General features: G+C 37.4%; 1 protein-coding gene across 1 annotated transcript in view; it reads right to left on the reverse strand.

Annotated features, from left to right (window-relative positions):
- Positions 1–21,331, reverse strand: part of LOC136866120 (centrosomal protein of 135 kDa) — a 670,869-nt gene that overhangs the window by 558,798 nt on the left and 90,740 nt on the right. The window lies entirely within an intron of this gene.

Genomic DNA, 21,331 nt, shown 5'->3' on the forward strand with positions numbered 1-21,331 from the left:
TGTTTGAATGCCTTTAATGAGGATACTTATATCTCAGAAACTGAAGATATTACAGACCTAAAAATTGGTGTTTGGGAGCTCCTTTAAAAATAAAGAAACACGTATTTTTTGTTTTCAGAAAATCCAATTAATGGGGGGTGAAAAGGGGGTGAATTTTTAAAATGAGTGTATCTATATCTCAAAACTTTTAAAGTTTATAGATGTAAACATTGGTATGTAGAATCTCCTTTAAAAACAAAGAAACACGTTTTTATTTTGTTTTCGGAAAATCCCAATAGGAAGGGTGGAAAGGGTGGAAAAGGGGTTGAATTCCTTTAATGAGGCTACTTATATTTCCGAACCTGAAGATATTACAGACCTGAAATTGGTATTTGGGATCTACTTTACAAATAAAGAAACAGGTATTTTTTTCGTTTTTGGAAAATCCAAATAATGGGGGGTGAAAAGGGGTGTGAATTTTTAAAATGAGTGTGTCTACATCTTAAAACTTTAAATGTTTTCAAAGATGTAAAAATTGGTATTTAGAATCTCCTTTAAAAATAAAGGAACACGTATTTTTTTGTTTTCTGTAAATCCCAATAGGAGGGGTTAAAAGGGTGAACAATAGGATGAATGCCTTTAATGAGGATACATATATCTCAGAAACTGAAGATATTACAGAACTCAAAATTTTTATATGGAATCTCCTTTAAAAATAAATAAATACGTATTTTTTGTTTATGGAAAATCCAATTAATGGAGATTAAACAGAAGTGACAAATTGGGGTGAATTTTTTGAAAGACTATATGTACAGAATATCTGGGAAACGTAAAATGTTACAGACGTAAAAAGTAGGTATTTGGAATCTCCTGTAAATGTAAAGAAACATAGGTGATTTGTTTTTGGAAACTCCACTTAAGGGGAACTAAAAAGGGGTGAAATTTTAAAATGAGAATTTCTACAGTATATCTAAAAAAAACTTTACATGTTACAGAAGTGAAAAATGGTGTTTTTATCTCTATTAAAAATAAAGAAACGTGTACTTTTAGTTTTCGGAAATACCACTTGGGTGGAGGGGGTAGTGAATAATGACTGAAAATGGTGTTGAATTCTTTTAATTAGGCTACTGATATCTCAAAAATGAAGATGTTACAAACGTGAAATTCGATATTTGGAATCTGCTTTAAAAGTAAAGAAACACGTATTCTCAGAAAATCCAATTAAGGGGGGGGTTAAAGAATTGAAAAATTAATTGACTTATATGTATGAGAATACATAAGCTAATAATAAAAACTAAAGTTGTTACAGACGTGAAAATTGGTATTTGGATCGCCGTTAAAAACAAAGAAAAACGCGTTTTGGCGGGAAATCATCTTGGGGTGTGGGTGGGGGGGCGGGAGTGAAAAGGAACTGATTTCCTTTCGTGAGGACACATAAATCAAAAACTTAAGAAGTTAGAGTCGTGATATTTGGTATTTAGAAGATCCTTTACTATTAAAGAAACAAGTATTTTTTGCCGGAAAATTCACTTAAGGGGGGAGGGGGAGGAGTTTGAAAGGAAATGAAAAATGTGAATTATTTTTATGGGTATACTTATATCTCAAAACTGAAGGTAATAGACGTGACCACATTGGTGTTTGGAATCTCCTTTAAACATAAAGAAGCACGCCATCTTTTCATTCTTTTTTGGGGGGGTAAATAAACTAAACGGCAGTGGGGTGTAAAACGAGGGGAGACCAATTGATTTTATTGTTCGCAATGTACTTACAAGGAGCCTCGGTTGCTCAGGCGGCAGCGCGCTGACCTCTCACAGCTGGGTTCCGTGGTTCAAATCCCGGTCACTCCATGTGACATTCGTGCTGGACAAAACGGAGGCGGGACAGGTTTTTCTCCGGATACTCCGGTTTTCCCTGTCATCATTCATTCCAGCAACACTGTCCAGTATCAATTCATTTCATTTGTAATTTATTAATCATTGCCCCAGAGAAGTGCGACAGGCTTCATCAGCCGGAACAATTCCTATTGTCGCCGCTAGACGGGGGCTTTATTCACTCCATTCCTGACCCTGTCGAATGACTGGAAACAGGCTGTAGATTTTCGATGTACTTATTCTGATCATAAACCGATCATTTCTAATCTTTCCTGGGTTCGTTTTCAAGAACCATCTTTTCCTTTGGAGAACGTTCTTAGATTACAGTAGATTCTCCTGGCATATAAATCAAAATTTAAACACATTTGAAATAAACGATAGGAAAGAGATTGACCGTCCAACTGTTCACCTCTATAATAAGGTAAATAATACACAGGAGTATGTCATTCGTATTGCCAGAAATTCCGCACACTTGCCTACGTGCGACAATGGTGCTGGTCACATTGTCAACAATGACAATGGCAGCAGATGTAAGTTACCACCAAGTAGCGGTCTTGCATCTTGCTGTGGGGTCCAGAACATCTATAATAATAACAATAACAATAACAATAATAATAGTAATAATAATAATAATAATAATGTTCTGGACCGTCGTCAAATGTGCGGATCCCGCTGGAAATGGGTCCTGGATGGGTAATGACTAAGAATGCAGTCCGGCCGCGGGTTCAGTACCGCCAAGGAACCCAAGAAGGCATCACGCCGGATCTCCTGAAGAATTTGATCCATATTAAAAATGCTTATAGGAAAAGATGGCAAAGATTTAGGGACCCAACTGACCGGGTGGAATACCTGGACCTAGCCCGGGAAGTACGAAATCGATTGCTGGAAAGAAAGATTGAAAAATGGGAGGAAACTTGCCGTAATCTATTAGAAAACAAGTCAGATCACGAATTTTGGCGGATTCTCGCAGTAAATGAGTCAGATCGCGAATTTTGGCGGATTATATATCTACAACAATAAGCATTCAATTATAAATTTCAGTATAATACCGTAGCGAAGCACGGGTATCTTGCTAGTATAGAATATGATGTTTACAGCACCAGTGGTAAGATGCCAATAGCTCTCATACTGTCCAGGATATGTTACGAACTGGAACCAAACTCAAGAGAATATCACTTCTGTTGCTGGATTCATGGTTTAGTCAGACTGATACATTTATTGATCAAAGCCTTCAGACACAGGAATGTAAATTTGCACACAGGTATTATACCATCTAAAACAATAAGTAGTATCAGCCTCTTGACGTCTATTTCTTTTAGCCAGTACAAGCTATTTACCTGATGCATGAAAGAGTATATATGTCATGATGAGGAAATTGCCATCAACCTACATGACAGGACCTTCGTTTTCAAGTTGTATTCTTTTATATTCAATCAGTTGAGTGCACTACAGCATGAGCCTATGCTTTGCTATGCATGGAAGGTGTCTGGATAAGCATGACAGCTTACGCCACTTCCCTTCCGTACTGTATTAGATGTTAATTCTGCTGTCCTAGACACATGCAACACTCCTGACTATCATTCTAGTGCTGTCATTATTTTCTTGAGGTGTGAAATTCAACTTTCTTTGCAGCACTCCCTTCTCACACCACATTTACCATGTGCTTGTTCACCCCAGAAGGTTTTGCAGAAGGTCCCCTTGAGATCATTTTAGGTTGAACATCTGACAAGAAACCATCCAGAAAATATTGTAATAAACTATAACAATTCAAGAACACGATTCAACACATAGAATATAATATTTTATTAAGAATGAACTTTACAGTATGGATCAGTAAAACTCCGATAGCCATATTATTCTTTAGTAGCAAAGTAGCAAGAAAAATCAGAGTTCACTGTTTGGAATTGCTTTTCTTTTAGAGAATATCATCCATTCTTCAAACGATAACTGATGCTATACGAACATCTTTCTACAGCCTCCCTGCAAATACATAAGAAGGGATTTCACAGCAGTATAACATGAGTAACAATATATGATCACTGCTACACCTCTTCTCTAAAACAACCTGTGATTATAATAGATGTTAAAATATTTGGACAAAATTATAAATTTATGAGCAGTGGAACTCAATTTGAAATGAAATGGATCTAAACTTCATTAATGAACTTGAAGAATGAAGGGAAAGATATTAAAAATAACTTCTAGAAGAAGCATTTCAATGGGTTTTTTTCTTGGCCATTTAATAAATGTTCTTTTGGTCTAATCTAAAACGAGTAAATTACTTTTATTTTCTCTGTAAACTACCATCAACTAAAATGAAAATGTATAAAATTATTTATGAATATTTTTAACAACTTACTTTAATAACTTGTACTCTATAGCTGCAGACATTTTCCTGGAGGGATACATACTTTTAATGAGTATGAGTGAATGCAAATTCTGTTCCTCCCTAAATGTATTCATGCAATAGTGTAGAAAAGCATGAGTTTAGTTGTGGTGAATTCTACAAATATATTTCCATACAACCATCAAGTATGTGACCTAACAGTCATCTTTAATTAGCTTCAACAAATAGAATGATAAATTTTAAGTTAGTTCATATTTAGAACATAATTCTGGTGACATATAATAACAATAATGTTCTTGTATTTATGTACCACTAACTACTTTTGATGTTTTCAGGCATGTCAGAAATTATTTCCTGTAAGAGTTCCTTTATGTGCCAGTAAACCTATCACATGTTCTGGCCAGGAGGATCCTGCTATGGTTAATGGAGTAGACATTACAGCCAGCGACTCAACACCAAGTGTCAGTAAATAATCCAACTCACTAAAGCAGTCAATGGCTTCAGGGTGATAAACTCATTTAGGTAGGGTGATGGCTCCAGTGTGGAGGAAATGCCACTGGAAACCATTTCTGATAAAGTCAGTACCAGGTTGGGATGTAAAAACAATGACTTTGGACTGGCTCTTGACTAGGATTTCTTGGGTATCACTGGGTCAGCAACAATGGTCATGAATAGGGGGCAGAATTCTATGACAAGTCATATTTTTTCCCTTAACATTATATCTTATAGTCTTGTATTTTCAACACGTTTCCAAGCATGATAATCAAAATTAAACAGGTTTTATTGGGCATATAAATGCATATTTAGGTTTTCTTAAGTTTTATGGCATATTTTGAACAAAATATCGGCATATTTTGGTCATTTTCATTTGAATTTCATTTTATAAAAATCACAATAAGCTCTAGAAATTATTTTTCAGGGTAGACTGGAATATACTACTGAAGAACCATTCTAAAGTAGTGTATGGAATGTTTCTAACAGGTAGGAGCTATTGTTTGCTAGGTGGGTTAATTCCTGGAAACCGGGCTATTGTTTACACGGAAGCAGATGTAATTCTGCAGTTATTTGTCATTGTTCTTATTTTTCTCCATTGCCCTTCCCTATTCCACCTTCAACACACTGAATGACCTTGGTCATTAGGGAGCTTCAGTCATTCAGTTCCTTTCAATATGCCTAAAATAAAAGTCTCAATTTTGGGGAAGTTGCGAAGTTTTGTTAGCGAGTTCGGTGAAAACATATTCAGTATGGATGGAGTGATATTATTCTGTAAATTGTGTGAGGTAAAAGTTACTGCCGAAAAACGCTTCTCTGTGCAACAACACTGTAATACTGTAAAACATAAGAATTGTGTAACTAGATATTCTGCACTCGAAAATAGGCAACGTCTGCTATTCGAAACCCCGACATCAAGTTCAAAGTGTTCACAATTTTCACAAGATCTCTGCAAGATGATGGTTTCATCTAATATTCCTTTAGAGAAACTTAACAGCCGAAAAATTTACAAAGCATCCTGTTCCCAATGAATCTACTCTCAGGAAGGACTATCTATGTTGGATATAATAAGGCGTGGCGTGGGAGACAGTAAGATATGGGTTTCAACAAACGAGACCACAGATGTGGATGGAAGATATGTAGCAAATGCAATCGTTGGCACGCTGAAGGAAGACCGGCCTGGAGATACGTTCCTCCTGACATGTGAAGTGCTAGAGAAGACAAACCATTCTACCATTGCAGTTCTCTTCGACAATTCAATGAATCTATTGTGGCCAAACAGGGCAAAGAGAGAGCCCATTTTTCTATTTGTAACTGATGCTGCTCCGTATATGGTGAAGGCAGCCGAGGGACTTAAAATGCTATACCCGAAAATGATACATGTGACATGTCTTGCACATGCCTTGCATAGAGCAGCTGAAGAAGTTAGAAGTAGCTACCCTGAAGCTGATAAATTAATATCGAACTGTAAGGAAGTGTTTGTCAAAGCTCCACTTGGCGTTCAGAAATTTCAAGGAGAAGCACCTTCACTACCCCTACCTCCCAGCCAGTTATAACGCGATGGGAGACTTGGCTTGATGCCGCAGTGTACTATTGCAACAACTTAGATGTCGTGGAGAAGATCGTGAAGTCTTTTGATCCTGCAGAATCGTCCTCCATAAAAACCACTCAAGATTTATTTTCAAGCACTATTAAAAGCGGACCTGGCTTACATAAAGTCAAATTTTAATTCTTTATCTGGAGCAATCACGCAACTGGAAGTTTCAGGTGCAGAATTAAGCGAAGCACTGGATGTTGTGAAGTGCATTGAACAGGAATTAAAGCATGCGAAAGGAACAATAGGATCTAGGGTGTGTAGAAAATTAGAAAATGTACTGGAAAATAATAGCGGACTTGTGTACCTGCGTGGAATAAGTGACATTCTTTGTGGAATCCCTTCATCTGCAGATTTCCAGGAATTTTCTCCAAGTGATTTAACTCTATTCAAGTACGCTCCCATTACATCGTGTGATGTTGAAAGAAGTTTTTCTCGCTACAAGACGATACTCAGCGACAACAGGAGGGGATTCTCATTCAACAATCTTAAGATGCATGTGGTCATAAATTGCAACAATTCTGATAATGGAGACTAGATCAGATATGAAAGTTTCATTCAAATAACATATGTTTTGTGTATAAATTAAAACTGATTGGATACTGAACAGCGAAAGTAACTGTAGTGTTTATGTCTTCCACAGAGTCCGTCCATTCCTAGGAGTATGCAGTGTAACCTTAACGAGTTCATGAAATATTCATCATTTTAGTTGATTTTGGTTTAAAGATTTCGAAGAATTAAATCTTTTTTAACTCCAAATTAAATGCAGCCTGTAGCAATCGTAATAAAAGTGTTTCTATGTAACGTAGATGCTATTCATTAAGTCATATTTTGAATTTTATAGGTCATATTTTTATGTTTTTTGGGTCATAAATGCATACATATTTCATACATTTTTAGGTCATAGAAATCCGCCCCCTAGTCATGATACTACAGTGTGGAAGGCAATGGAAAACGACAACATTACCTTTCCAAGAGAATCCTTGATGGATATGTCTGATACAGAAAGTTTTTCTTTTTTAATTTTACAACTTTTTACGTCACAATGGTGGAATAGGAAAGGGCTAAGATTGGAAAGGAAGCGGCTGCGAACTTAATTAAGTCACAGCCCCAGCATTTGCCTGGTGTGAAAATGGGAAATCATGGAAAATCATCTTCAGGGGTGCCAACAGTGATGTTTGAATCCACTATCTCCTGAATGCAAGCTGACAGCTACGTGACCCAAATCGTGCAGCCACTCACTAGGTAATGCAGAAAGTAACCCACTGAGCAATGTGGCTGATAATTGGTGCCATCTCAGGTCCAGGCTGGATAGTGCAAAATAGTGCCAATGCAAAAACGGCACACAGAATACAAAAGGGCTTTTACAGCCTGGAAAGCTACAGATTGTTGAAAATGAAATTGTCAGTAACAACACTGATATATTGAGTCTGTCTGAGATGCACTGGCAAGGAAATGGTGTTGCTCTCATTGTTCCCAATTACCTACAAAATTTAGTTAATGGGTGTACATGTATTAATAATAGAATCATATGTCACTTCCAACAACACACCATGCTGACTCAGTGTAGTTCAGATTTATGCACCAACATGCCTTGCTGACAAAGACGATTACAGAAATTTGATGGTGAACTAGATGACGTGGTGAAGAACGTCCCGAGCAGGGAAATAACGGTGATTCTTGACAATTTCAATGCAAAAACTGGAGCAACGATCACTTACAATGAATTCAGAAATACCATCGGCAAATGTGGTATTGATGAAAGAAATGACGGAGGGAGAAAGACTTCTCCAGTTTTGTACGAAACATCAAACTGTGTGTAATGAATACTCATTTTTTAACATCATATTTGAAGGTTATAAACATGGTGTTTGCCTGGTGATCTTTACAGGAATCAGGACGGGAGGGGATCAAATGCACTGGGTAGGGTTGAGGCTCTGATCATGGGGGATTCCATTGTTAGACATGTGGGGAAAGTGTGTGGAGGAAAGGGAACCAGGGTAAAGCGTTATCCAGGAATTAGGTTGAGACAGATGTTGAGGAAAGTACAGAAGAGAAGGAGGAGGGAAGGAGAAGGTGGTAGTGGTGGGATCTGCTAAATGCAGCATGAGTGAAGTTTAAGGAAGCGCAGATTGCTATCAATGGAATACTGTGTAGGAAGGATACCGACTGGAGGGTGGTTGGGGATTTAAATGAGACTATGGATTGGGTATGTGGGAAACTGGGAGTGAGATTTCTAGATCCTAACGGGTGGTTAGGAGATGGGCATCTGCACTCAGATGACCTTCACTTAAACCACAGTGGTACGTATAAGTTAAGAAATTTGATTGGAAGGGTAACAGAGAGGTACATTCACGGAAACGGGGTAGTCCAGAATGAATGATTTAAAATATTCTTATGTCCTTTTGTAAATAAAATATGACTTATTTTGTCTATCAATCACTAGTAATATGGTGTTTACAAATGACAGGGAATTCCTTATATTAAAATTGAGTTAATTAAAACGTTGGACCAGTTACAATAAACCAAGTTCAAGTCGAATGCTTTATGCAATTACGCAGCTTACGTCACCTCGACATTATGTTTTGCTCTACTTGAGCAGTTATTTATTGAAGTTCTTTGACCTGATTGAGGTTGATCGCTATCCCTGAAGTTTGTGACAAAATATAACTTATTTTCAGCTTTATCAAGCATACATCCGCAAGTATTGTAGCCAAATTTAGTGTTAATAGGCTGATATGAAAGCAACCGAGGTTCTTGATAGAAGGTAGTTCTTCAAAGAAATGGATCTTATAGAACAGATTTGTTATTACAGGTGTTGATCTGGAATGACAAGTTTTAGCATCAATGACAGAAGATCTCCAGCAAGGTTTGACCCTAAATGCAGATCAGTATTGATTGATTGATTGATTGAAATATACTTTATATTGGTGATAAGGTTACAGGGATCTGGAAGTTAAGTAGGGATGACATAAAAATGTTAGTGTTGAACTGTAGAAGTATTGTGTTTACATTGAGTAGTGCTGCACACGTGTTGTAGTAGGCGTGTTTATCTGTGAATGCGAATTGTCTCAGTTAAATTTGCTATATAAAAGCGGCAAATATGAACGATGAAGAAATACGTATGCACGTTTATTTAGACAGCAGTGAGGATGATTATTTTAATTAGACGAAGAGATTAGAGAACTGTCAAGCAAAGATAAAGGTGTACTGAACTCCAGCATTGCAAGTTGTCAATTTTCTATGGTAAGGCACAAAGGATACAATGTATCCACAAAGAGTCTGCCACAACATACACACAGAGCTCTCACTTAGTTGGTTTCTTGGGGTTGTAGGTTACAAAATGATATTCTTCCCTTCAAACCAACAACAGATTCGTCAACTGACAAGTTTGACCCAGGCATGAAATATCCCCCACATTTACTGGCAACATATTTTAGAAAATTACTGACTTTCTGAGTTCTGGTTCTAAGGCTGGTACCTTGATTTTGAGTGTTTTCTAAATGGAGCATCCATAATATTTGAAAAAAAAATTCTCCTAGTGAGAATTTCACTGAAGAAAGGCACACGAAAAAACAAATTCGGTAGATCAGTAATCTTTCATATCTGGCAAATGAGACGTTCTACTTTTGTGTAAAGCTGTAAATAATGCACTAGACTCATGTTTATAGAATATAATAATCATAATAATATTTATAGTTTCTAATAAAAGTTTTGAGTTTAATCTGACTAGGGAAAAATGTGCAAAATTAATTTGGACCAGACTGTTGGAACATGTGACAGAAAATTGGACTGCAAAGGATGAAGATGACTGTAAGGAATTTGGAGTGGAAATACAACATGTCTTTCAAAACATCTGAAAAAACTCAAATAAAGCTCGAGTCCACTTGGGAAGTTTTCAGGAATAATATAGCAACAGATGAGATGAAGGTTTCTTCCACATAATCAAATCATCAGAAATGCTGGATCAGTGATTGTTAGGGCCCAGAAGTTCATGCATTTGCATATATTACCACTAATTATGATTACAATGCTGGTAAGTTACGTGGACAGTTTATAAGTTTATTAAACCTAATTTTATGTTGCACAGAAATGCATATTTTGGAGTTTTTAATAAAAGCACCATAAACTGGAAAATGAGTTTGAGTACTGGTAGATGAAATGATAGATTCTGAAAGAAAATTTATTTCAAATGTAATAGTTGGTGCTCTAACCAAGCAAGAACTGAGCGTCATATCTTTTAAATAGGATAAATGTGGAGGTCACAAATACTGTAAGTATATCTGTAATTTGATTCTTTACAATTACTATGATCCAATGGACTTAAATACAATAGGGTGCTTTTATTTGTCACTGGCAGAGCTAGCCATGGTCAAATCAGGACGTACATAAAAGCTATTTTCCCTAATTTAATATATTTAACATGCATTGTGCATGCACTCGATAGCATTTGTGAACAGATACACGAAGAATTTTCTTTAGTGGATCAGTTAGTGGCTGTACTAAAAAAGGTTTTTGAAATCCCGATCAAAAGTTCAATTATTTAGGTCCTTAGCACCACCAGTTCCATTTCCTCCTCAACCATTATTAACATGATGGGAAACACGGGTTGATTCTGTTCTATACTATGTGGAGCATCCACAGTCAGTAAAAGAGGTGGTTAACTTAGTGATCCTGCATTTATTCATGCATTCCAAAATATATTATCTAGTAGTACACTAGAAGCTAATCTTATTTCCTTGTTAGCACACTTTTCCAAGTTGCCTAAAAGAATTACCTCCTTAGAAACAGTAGGCCTAGGCTTAAATGTGGGCAGCATTGCAATATAAGAATCTCACATTTGAGTTATTCCATATTTACTGTATAGAAACTTTAACCGACAGAAAATTTCCACCTTTTTAATACCTTATTTTTTTAATACTCTCTCCCAAAAAGTTGACTGACATACGGATCCAACAATGAAGATTATTGACTGTTTAGTATAAGAAAATTATACAATTGGTCCACCTTCGTCAATACACAAATATGTCTGAAAAAGAACTAAGAAATACCACACAAGACATATTTGTGTACTGACTAAGGAGGCACTCAAAAGTATTTCAGGTTACAACAACCAACTTGAATTCTGTTCCTGGTAGTGTAGGGGAAACACTAAAGAAGAAAATAAAGAGCAAAACATCAAAAAATCCTGGATATGAACAGATATGTACAATTGGAGGCATTCTAAATGGAAAATCTATTATTAGTTTACATGAAATATCTTTTACTATGGAAAAGTTAACATAATTTAAGTATACCCCAGTAACATCATGTTATGTTGAGAGGAGTTTCTTAAATATAAATCCACCTTCAAAGATAACAGGCGTTCTTTCAAGATTGAAAACCTCTGTCATATACATGTTGTGATCTCCAACTCATCACTTCTTTTAGGCAGTGAATCAGACGCTTCTACTTCTTGACAATAAATGTTAAGTCTAATTTCATCTCCTTTTGTTTATAAAATAAAAATAAAACTGGTATAATATGCATATTATGTGCATATTTTACAGCACATTTTTACATTTTTAAGGGCATATTTAGATGCACATTTCATAGTTTTTTAGGGCATGAATAGAGTTCGTGGTTTATAGCATTTAAAAATCAGTGATTTAGCGTTTTGATTTTCAAATTTAGCGTTTTGTAGCATCTAAACTTCTCAAATTTAGCATTTTGTAGCAAATTGGTTAAAAATAGGCATAATTTGCTAAATTGCGCACACAACAGTTGGGAGTAAAATCATACTGTTTAATCACACATTACTCGTCATGCAGTTTTGAATTCACTATGGAAAATAAGACAAACATTAACATAAGACTGCAAGAAGTATTAACGAACACACAGGAATATGCTTATTTTCAAATTTACAAACACAATTTCAAAATGAAAAATACTATTCTGAACATGCTTATTTATCACAGTACAACACACCTACAAGGAAGAGGAATTTCAATGATGATTTAAATACAACATGCCAATTATTTAAAAGGTGTCCTCCTTCATTTGAGACCGCCTATCAGTTACAATTATGTTGTACTTGCTAAAAAAAAAACTCTACATCGACACTGTTCTTAGAGGCCCAAATGCACAGAAGTGCTGCCAAGGCAAAGGAAAGCCTGCAAAACATTTTTTTTTCTTCTTCAAGTTTTTGATTGCAGAGTCGGCACATCACTATAGGCCATCTGTATCCTTACATGAAAATGTCCCGATTTGTGACTTTCGGCATGCTGTTTGATCGTCGCTTCGCTTCTACCCATGGCTAACAGACAATAAAATAAATCGCTACCGTACTTTTAAACAGAACTACTACTCAACACCAATGTCAAGAATAACCGACTAAGATCAAGGGTCAACACACAAAGAGAATGAACGTGGTGCTTGAAAGTGTATTTGCTGTTTGACTGACTGGTCTTTGCAGTGCTCTTTAGCCAGTGAAAGAAATTCCACACATTGAATGATTTAACCCTTTGGCCTGCCATTACTTGTGAAAGGAAATATTCCCTTACATACTATTTATTTTTTCGTCACTTTAACATAAATTTGATTAATCACATAGGCTACATAAGAATACACAAAGCAAAGTGAGCTTTTAGCTCGTCTATAGTAACAGGAAACCAATGTTTTCGTTCGTAAGTATTACTGGTTTCAAGGGAACCAGATAAATGAGCAAGAAATGTAGAGGCATAGGTATTGGTTTCCTTAGTAACGTGATCCCAGAACTATGGAGTTAGAATTCATTCCCTAAGTCCATTTCTTTCGGATTATTACCCAATCCCCTCCTCACTATAGAGTGAATTTCAAAAACTGGTTTACATGTTACAGAAAGAGACTTATTGTCAACAAGATCATAATTCCAAGTATCATTTTACTAGACTTCTCAACGGGCGAGTTGGCCGTGCGGTTAGGAGCGCGCAGCTGTGAGCTCGCATCCAGGAGATAGTGGGTTCGAACCCCACTGTCGGCAGCCCTGAAGGTGATTTTCCGTGGTTTCCCATTTTCACACCAGGCAAGTGCTGGGACTGTACCGTAATTAAGGCTACGGACGCTTCCTTCCCATTCCTAGGCCTTTCCTGTCCCATCGTCGCTGTAAGACCTATCTGTCTCAGTGCGACGTAAAGCAACTAGCAAAAAAAAAAAAAAAAAGGAACACTAGACTTCTTACTCGCTCTTGTTGCATTCTGGTTTTGTCACATAGTTTCAATTGGCACTATCATCTCGCAACTGAAATCGGAATCACTTTCATCACTGTCATTTGAAGTATTTTCACTTTCCAGAGAATCTTTTCCACTTTCAACATCACTATTTTCAAGCCAGTTACGAATAAACTCATCCATGCCGCGCTTGGATGCCGCCATGATTGTTTACAACGAGCGGCAAAATGAGGTGCTTTTTATTTTCCGTATTTCAGCTCAGAGTTACTATGTACACAGAGAAAATAGCTTCAGGTATCATCTGACATCAATCGGTTAGGCTGCAAAACAAAGAGAATAAATCTCTCCGACCAGCTAACTGCGATAATGAACTTATAGATGTTCCGTGCACCAAGATGGAAGTGTCCGTCAAAGCATGTTACTGCTTTACGATCGCAATGGGCGCCGTAATAATTATTTCTCCTGCATTAAATAACAACATTTATATCTTATTTTTAAGAAAAATGCATAGTTTTAAAAATATATATGTTTATTTTGTATAAAACTGGGAGTTTCGCATCTATTTCGCATAAATTGTATAATTTCGCATTTTGAAACAATTTTGCATTTTTATCGCAAATTCGAAATCGCTAAAAACCACCCGTACGGGTCATATAAGATGAAGGCACATACACTGACAAAGTTTTGGCATATTTTGCATTTATCGCAAATGCTAAAAATCACAAACTCTAGGCATGAACTTCTGGGTCCTAGTGAAATTCAACTAAATTGTTGTGAAGACAAACATAAATACATAACTAACGTTTGTGAAGATATTGAGTCCCACAAGAATCGTAATGAAACTTTTACTGCAAAGTTAGCCTGTTATCAAATAAGTTCTAGAACACTAAAACAGAATGGTGGTATATAGCAGAGCTGCACTCCCAGAACAGCAGCACACCAACCATATGCCGGACATTGTAACAGCACACAAGAATTTCACGGATCAATGTAACTCTGTCTTATCTTCGCTTACCAGGCATTTGATATAGATGTTGATTCCCATAGGGAATCTGAAATATTTGTCCTGAATGAGCAAATTTATAATACCAATATAAATCATCTGATGGCCAAGCAGGCATCAATTTTTAGTGATGAGACAAAGTCTCTTAGTGCATTGGCACTGCCGGTGGCTCCAGTTAGCCTACACAGTGGCCTCCACGGTATGCACTAGCCAGCGTATTGGTAGGTGTGCTAGGTACCAACTGATGAGCCCGCCCTAGCACACGAGGGCGAAACGCTGGCAACCAAGAATGAGCTAGCTGGAAAATTTATAATGTCCAATAACGGACCATTTATATTGGTATTACTAGGCATTTGCTCAGCACCTACGACAGAATGAAAGATGTACGCCTGACGGCAGCATTTTAACTATGGATAGCCTTGAAAAGAAACTAAGAACCGGAGGGTGCTCGATCTTCAAACAGGAGTGGGAAGTGACATATTTATTCTTCCCACACATCAGAAATGTTAAATATCTTTCACATAGTCATGTCATTTTAAATTTAAAGAAACTTTTCTGGGATGCCATTATAAATGAAAACACATGGAAGTCCTTCGACATTTAAAAGGGGAATTTTCTACACTGTACATGGACTTTGCAAAGCAAAAGGTCACTCCTGATTTATAAAATTTTTTCTGTGTCAGATGAAGATGTTCTGCAAATCTTGTAGTTGCAGTACCGAGCTGAAAGATAGGTTAACAATAATTCTACTTTGTAGGAGTTTTACAGCAAATTCCCTCAGAAAGTGTATCCAAGGCTCCATAAGGATTATTTTTACCTTTTATTTTTAGAACTTGCTTTATGACGCCCCGACACATATAGTAGGTCTTACAGCGAAGATGGGACAGGAAAGGCCTAGGAGTGGGAAGGAAGCGGCCGTGGTCTTAATTAAGGTACAGCCCCAGCATTTTCCTGCTGTGAAAATGGAAAACCACGGGAAAGTATCTTCAGAGCTGCCGACAGTAGGGTTAGAACCCACTACATAAGGATGTTGAAGTAGCTGTTATGTTACGAACGACAGGCTGATAAACATGAAGTGGATAATTACAGACCCATCACCTTGACATGTGTTGCATGTAAGCTCTGGTAAAGCATTCTTTCCGATTATATTAGACACGTTTGTAAAATTACTAAATGGTTTGAAAGAAAGCAGTTTGGGTTTATTCCAGTCAGACTCAACTTTTTATTGTTTTTTTTTTTTGCTATTTTGCTTAACGTCGCACCGACACAGATATGTCTTATAGCGAAGATGGGATAGGAATGGCCCAGGAATTGGAAGAAAGCGGCCGTGGCCTTAATTAAGGTACAGCCCCGGCATTTGCCTGGTGTGAAAATGGGAAACCACGGAAAACCATCTTCAGGGCTGCCGACAGTAGGGCTCGAACCCACTATCTCCCGATTACTGGATACTGGCCGCACTTAGACTCAACTTGTAGGGTTCCAGAAAGATATAGCAGATATTTCAGATACAAGATGTGAAATGGACCGCATCCTTCTTGATAGGGATGATATAAGAGACTACAGACAAAAATGAGAGCTACTGGACTAGACAAAAGAGTGACTGAATGGGTGGCTACATTTCAAGAAGGTAGGTGTTTTTTTTTAACATAATGTCAAACCGACAGAGATAGGTCTTATGGCGATGATGGGATAGGAAGTGGTAAAGAAGCGGCTGTGTTCTTGATTAAGGTACAGCCCCCATTATTTGCCTGGTATGAACATGGAAAACTATGGAAAACCATATTCAGAACTGCCAACAGTGGGGTTCAAACCCACTATTTCCCTGACGCAAGCTCACAGCTGCGCACCCCTAATCACACAGCCAACTCGCCCGGTGGTCAAGAAAGTAGAACTCAGAGAATTAGAGTACGGGAAACATTATCTGACCTAAACGTTGGCAGGGAAAGGGAAAGCACAACGCAGTATTATTGTAACTTATGTTTTCTTGAGGTGTTACAAATTTGGGTCTGAAGAAACAGTTAGGTCAGGATGTTGCCTTACCTTATTGGCAATGAAAGACACCCTTCATATTTTGTAAAATCCTTTATACAATCCCTATTAATTTTTATTGTTAGTGGATCAATCTTGAAGGGAATGTCATATGTTTAATAGCCAAATTTATAATACTACAGAAGCAAACACTTGAATGACATACTTTGTCATAACAGCAACCCATAAATTGGGAAGCAATTACATTAAATTTAATTAAATTAATGCCAGGTGTTAACATAAGGGAAAACCTCCATTGGTGTAATCACATTAACAGGATTGTAAATAAAGTTTACATATCCCGACATATGGTTATGAGGGTATTTAGGATTGTAGAAAATATGTCAAGTAGAGGGTGTACAAGTCACTAGTAAGACCGATCCCTATTAGAGTACATTTCCAATGTATGAATTAATTCAAGAATTGGTTAGTATACAAAGGAATGCAGCACAATTTGCTCTGGGTTATTTCCAACAAAAGAGTAGTGTTACAGAAATGTTGCAAATTTTGGGTTGGGAAGACTTGTAAGGGGTGAACTGTTTGACAAAGCAGTAAGTTCTGATCTGTTAGCAGAGAGATAGTTAAATTGAAATCTATATATATAAAATAACTTGTCCCGACTGACTGACTGACTGACTGATTCATCATCGCCGAGCCAAAACTACTGGACATAAAGAAATGAAATTTTGAGGATATATTCATATTAAGATGTAGGTGCTCGCTAAGAGAGGATTTTTGGACATTCCGTCGCTAAGGGGATGAAAATCGCAATAGGAGGGGTGAAAAGGGGTGAAAAATGGGTTGAATGCCTTTAATGAGGCTACTTATATTTCAGAACCTGAAGATATTACAGACCTGAAAATTGGTATTTGGGATCTACTTTAAAAGTAATGAAACACGTATTTTTTCGTTTTTGGAAAATCCAAATATTGGGGGGTGAAAAGGGGGGTGAATTATTTAAAATGAGTGTGTCTACATCTTAAAACTTTAAAATTTACAGATGTAAAAATTGGTAGTTAGAATCTCCTCTAAAAATAAAGGGAACACATATTTTTTGTTCCCTGTAAATCCCAATAGGAGGGGTGTAAAAGGGTGAAAAATGGGTAGAATGACTTTAATGAGGATACATATATCTCAGAAACGAAAGATATTACAGAACTGAAAATTTGTATATGGGATCTCCTTTAAAGACAGGAGTGACAAATTTGGGTGAATTTTTTGAAAGACTATATCTACAGAATATCTTGAAAATGTAAAATGTTACAGACGCAAAAATGTTGGTGTTTGGAATCTCCTGTAAATGTTTTTGGAAACTCCACTTAAGAGGAACTCAAAAGGGGTGAAATTTTAAAATTTTAAAATGAGAATTTTTACAGTATATCTAAAAAACTTAACATGTTACAGAAGTGAAAAATGGTATTTTTTATCTCTATTAAACATAAAGAAACGTGTATTTTTAGTTTTCGGAAATACCACTTGGGTGGAGGGGGGGTAAAAGTGACTGAAAATGGTGATGAATTCTTTTAATTAGGCTACTGATATCTCAAAAATGAAGATGTTACAGACGTGAAATTTGATTTTTGCAATCTGCTTTAAAAGTAAAGAAACACATATTCTCAGAAAATCCAATGAATGGGGGGGGGGGGGGGGGGTGAAAGAATTGAAAAATTAATTGACTTAATTGTATGAGAATACATACATCTAATAAAAACTAAAGTTGTTACAGACGTGAAAATTCATATTTGGATCTCCTTTAAAAACAAACAAAAATGCGTTTTGGGGGGGAAACCATCTTGGAGGGTGGGAGTGTAAAGGAGTTGAATTCCTTTCATGAGGACACATAAATAAAACACTGAAGAAGTTAGAGTCATGATAATTGGTATTTAGAAGATCCTTTACTATTAAAGAAACAAGTATTTTTTGCGGGAAAATTTACTTGGGGGGGGATAGTGTGAAATGAAGTGAAGAAAGTAAATTATTTTTATGGGGATACTTATATCTCAAAAGTGAAGGTAATAGACGTGAACATTGGTGTTTGGAATCTCCATTAAACATGAAGAAACACGCCTTCTTTTAATTTTGGGGTGGGGGGCGGGGTGTAAATAAACTTAACGGCGGTGGGGTGTAGAAGGAGGTGAGACCAATTGATTTTACTGTTATTAATGTACTTATAAGGATCCTCCGTTGCTCAGGCGGCAGCGCGCCGGCCCCTCACAGCTGGGTTCCGTGGTTCAAATCCCAGTCACTCCATGTGACATTCGTGCTGGACAAAATGGAGGCGGGACAGGTTTTTCTCCGGATACTCCGGTTTTCTCTGTCATCAGCCATTCCAGCAACACATAATAGTAATAATAATAATAATAATAATAATAATAATAATAATAATAATAATGTTCCGGACCATCGTCAAATGTGCGGACCGCGCTGGAAACGGCTCCTGGACGGGTAATGACTAAGAATGCAGTCCGGTCGTGGGTTCAGTGCTGCCAAGGCACACAATATGACACCACGCCGGATCTCCTGAAGGATTTTATCCATATTAAACATGATTATAGGAAAAGATAGCAAAGATTTATGGACCCAACTGACCGGGAGGAATACCTGAGCCTAGCCCGGGAAGTACGAAATCGATTGCTGGAAAGGAAGATTGAAAAATGGGAGGAAACATGCCGTAAAATAATAGAAAACGAATCAGATCGGGAATTTTGGTGGATTCTCGCAGGAAACAAGTCAGATCGCAAATTTCGGCGGATTATATATCTAAAACAATAAGCATTCAATTATAAATTTCAGTATAATACCGTAGCGAAGCACGGGTATCTTGCTAGTAATAAATATGGTACTTCAACCTATTCAATACTACCATATTTATTATTTCAATTTAACTGTGATACTTTTCAATACGGAACAATGAAATTTTTATCTTTAGCAGAGAGATGGCGTGGAACGACGTTAGTGAGTGGAGTTTTTAAAAGTACAGATTATAATAATATGGAAAAGTGGAAATTAAAAAGGACAAATTAGGGTAAATATGTGTTTATAAGGAGAGGAATTAGGGATTGGAATAACTTATCAAGGGAAATCTTTGATAAATTTCCAACTTCTTTGAAGTAATTTTACCAGACTAGGTGAACAACCGATAGGCAATATGGCACCTGGACAGATTAGTGGTGATCAAGTGATGACTGATTATACACTACCTGATCAAAAGTATCCGGACACCCACCTGAAATTGCACCTAGACTTTACCCGTGTCACGTTCCCTATTATTGGACATTAATGGGGTGGATTTACCTTTCGCATTTATGACGGCTGTAACACTACTGCGGGCACTTCCAATGAGGTGTCTGAATGTCTGTGGAGAAATAGCAGCCCATTCTTAATCAAGAGCCGAAACCAGAGAAGGACGCTGGGGTCTGGATCGAAGTCGACGTTCTAACTCATCCCAAAGTTGTTCCACTGGGTTTGGGCCGGGACTCTGGGCAAGCCAGTTTATTTCAGGAATGTTATTGTCCACAAACTATTGCCTCAGAGATGCAACATTATGAGAGGGTTCATTGGCATGCTGACACAAACAATCATCATTTACGAACTGGTCCTCTACTGTACGCAGTACACAATGATTTAAAATGTGTCCATATCCTTCCGCATTTACAGTTTTATTAATTGCAAGAAGGGAGCCACAACCTAACCTCGAAAAACGTCCCCATACCATAACACCACCCCCTCTGTACTTCACTGTTGGCATTACACATGATTGCAGGTAGCAATCCCCAGGCATTCGCCAAACCCAAACCATTCAATCGTATTGCCACAGGGTATAGCGTGATTCACCACTCCAAATCACTCGTTTCCCATAATCCACTGTCCTGTGGCGTCCACCTCAAGCGTCACTTAGCGTTGACTACAGAAACTTTTAGCTTATGAGCAGCAGCTTGACCATTCTATCCCATTTTTTTTTTTTTTTTAAACTCCTGACGTACAGTCATTGTGCTGGCTGGACTGCTAGTAGCACTTTGTAACTCACGAGTGATTCCTTCCGCTGATTTCCTGCTATTTTTACAACCACCCTCCTCAATGCCCGTCAGTCCCTGTCCGTCCTTAAACAAGGTCTGCTTGGTCTTGGTTTAGCTGCGGTTGGTCCTTCGTGCTTCCACTTCACAGTCAAATCACCAACCGTCGACTTGGGCAGCTTTAGAAAGGTTGAAACATCCCTGATTGTTTTGTTACTCCGGTGACATCCAATGACTAGTCCATATTCGAAGTCACTGAGAATCCTGACCAACCAATTCAACTGTTACTGCTTCTCTACTGACAACACAATAATCCCCGCCTCGTTTTATACTGGCAAGTTCGCCTTTCGTGATATCTAGGGTTCAATTCCATATTACACAGGGGTGTCCGGATACTTTTTTTTTTCCTAGTTGCTTTACGTCGCGCGGATACTTTTGATCAGGTACTGTATATATTTATTTTTGCTATTTTTTTTTTCACTGCATCAACACAGACAGGTCTTATGGCAACGATAGGATAGAACAGGGCTAGGATTAGGAAGGAATTGACCATGGCCTTAATTATGGTACAGCCCCAGCATTTGCTTGGTGTGAAAATGGGAAATGACAGGAAACCATCTTTGGCGTTGCCAATAATGGGGTATGAATGATGCTGGTAACGCCATTTCTTATACAGATAGTTCCTATGATGATTGGTGGAATTTTTTTTTCATAGCTTTGGTTGGTCTGTGTGTTTCAGTGAGCTTGGCAGACCAATATTTAACAGCAACTTCTGCTCCAGCATGGAAAGCAACGGGACACTACCCCACTTTTCATA

Source organism: Anabrus simplex, chromosome 3, assembly GCF_040414725.1.
Source record: "Anabrus simplex isolate iqAnaSimp1 chromosome 3, ASM4041472v1, whole genome shotgun sequence".
Classification (NCBI taxonomy): domain Eukaryota; kingdom Metazoa; phylum Arthropoda; class Insecta; order Orthoptera; family Tettigoniidae; genus Anabrus; species Anabrus simplex.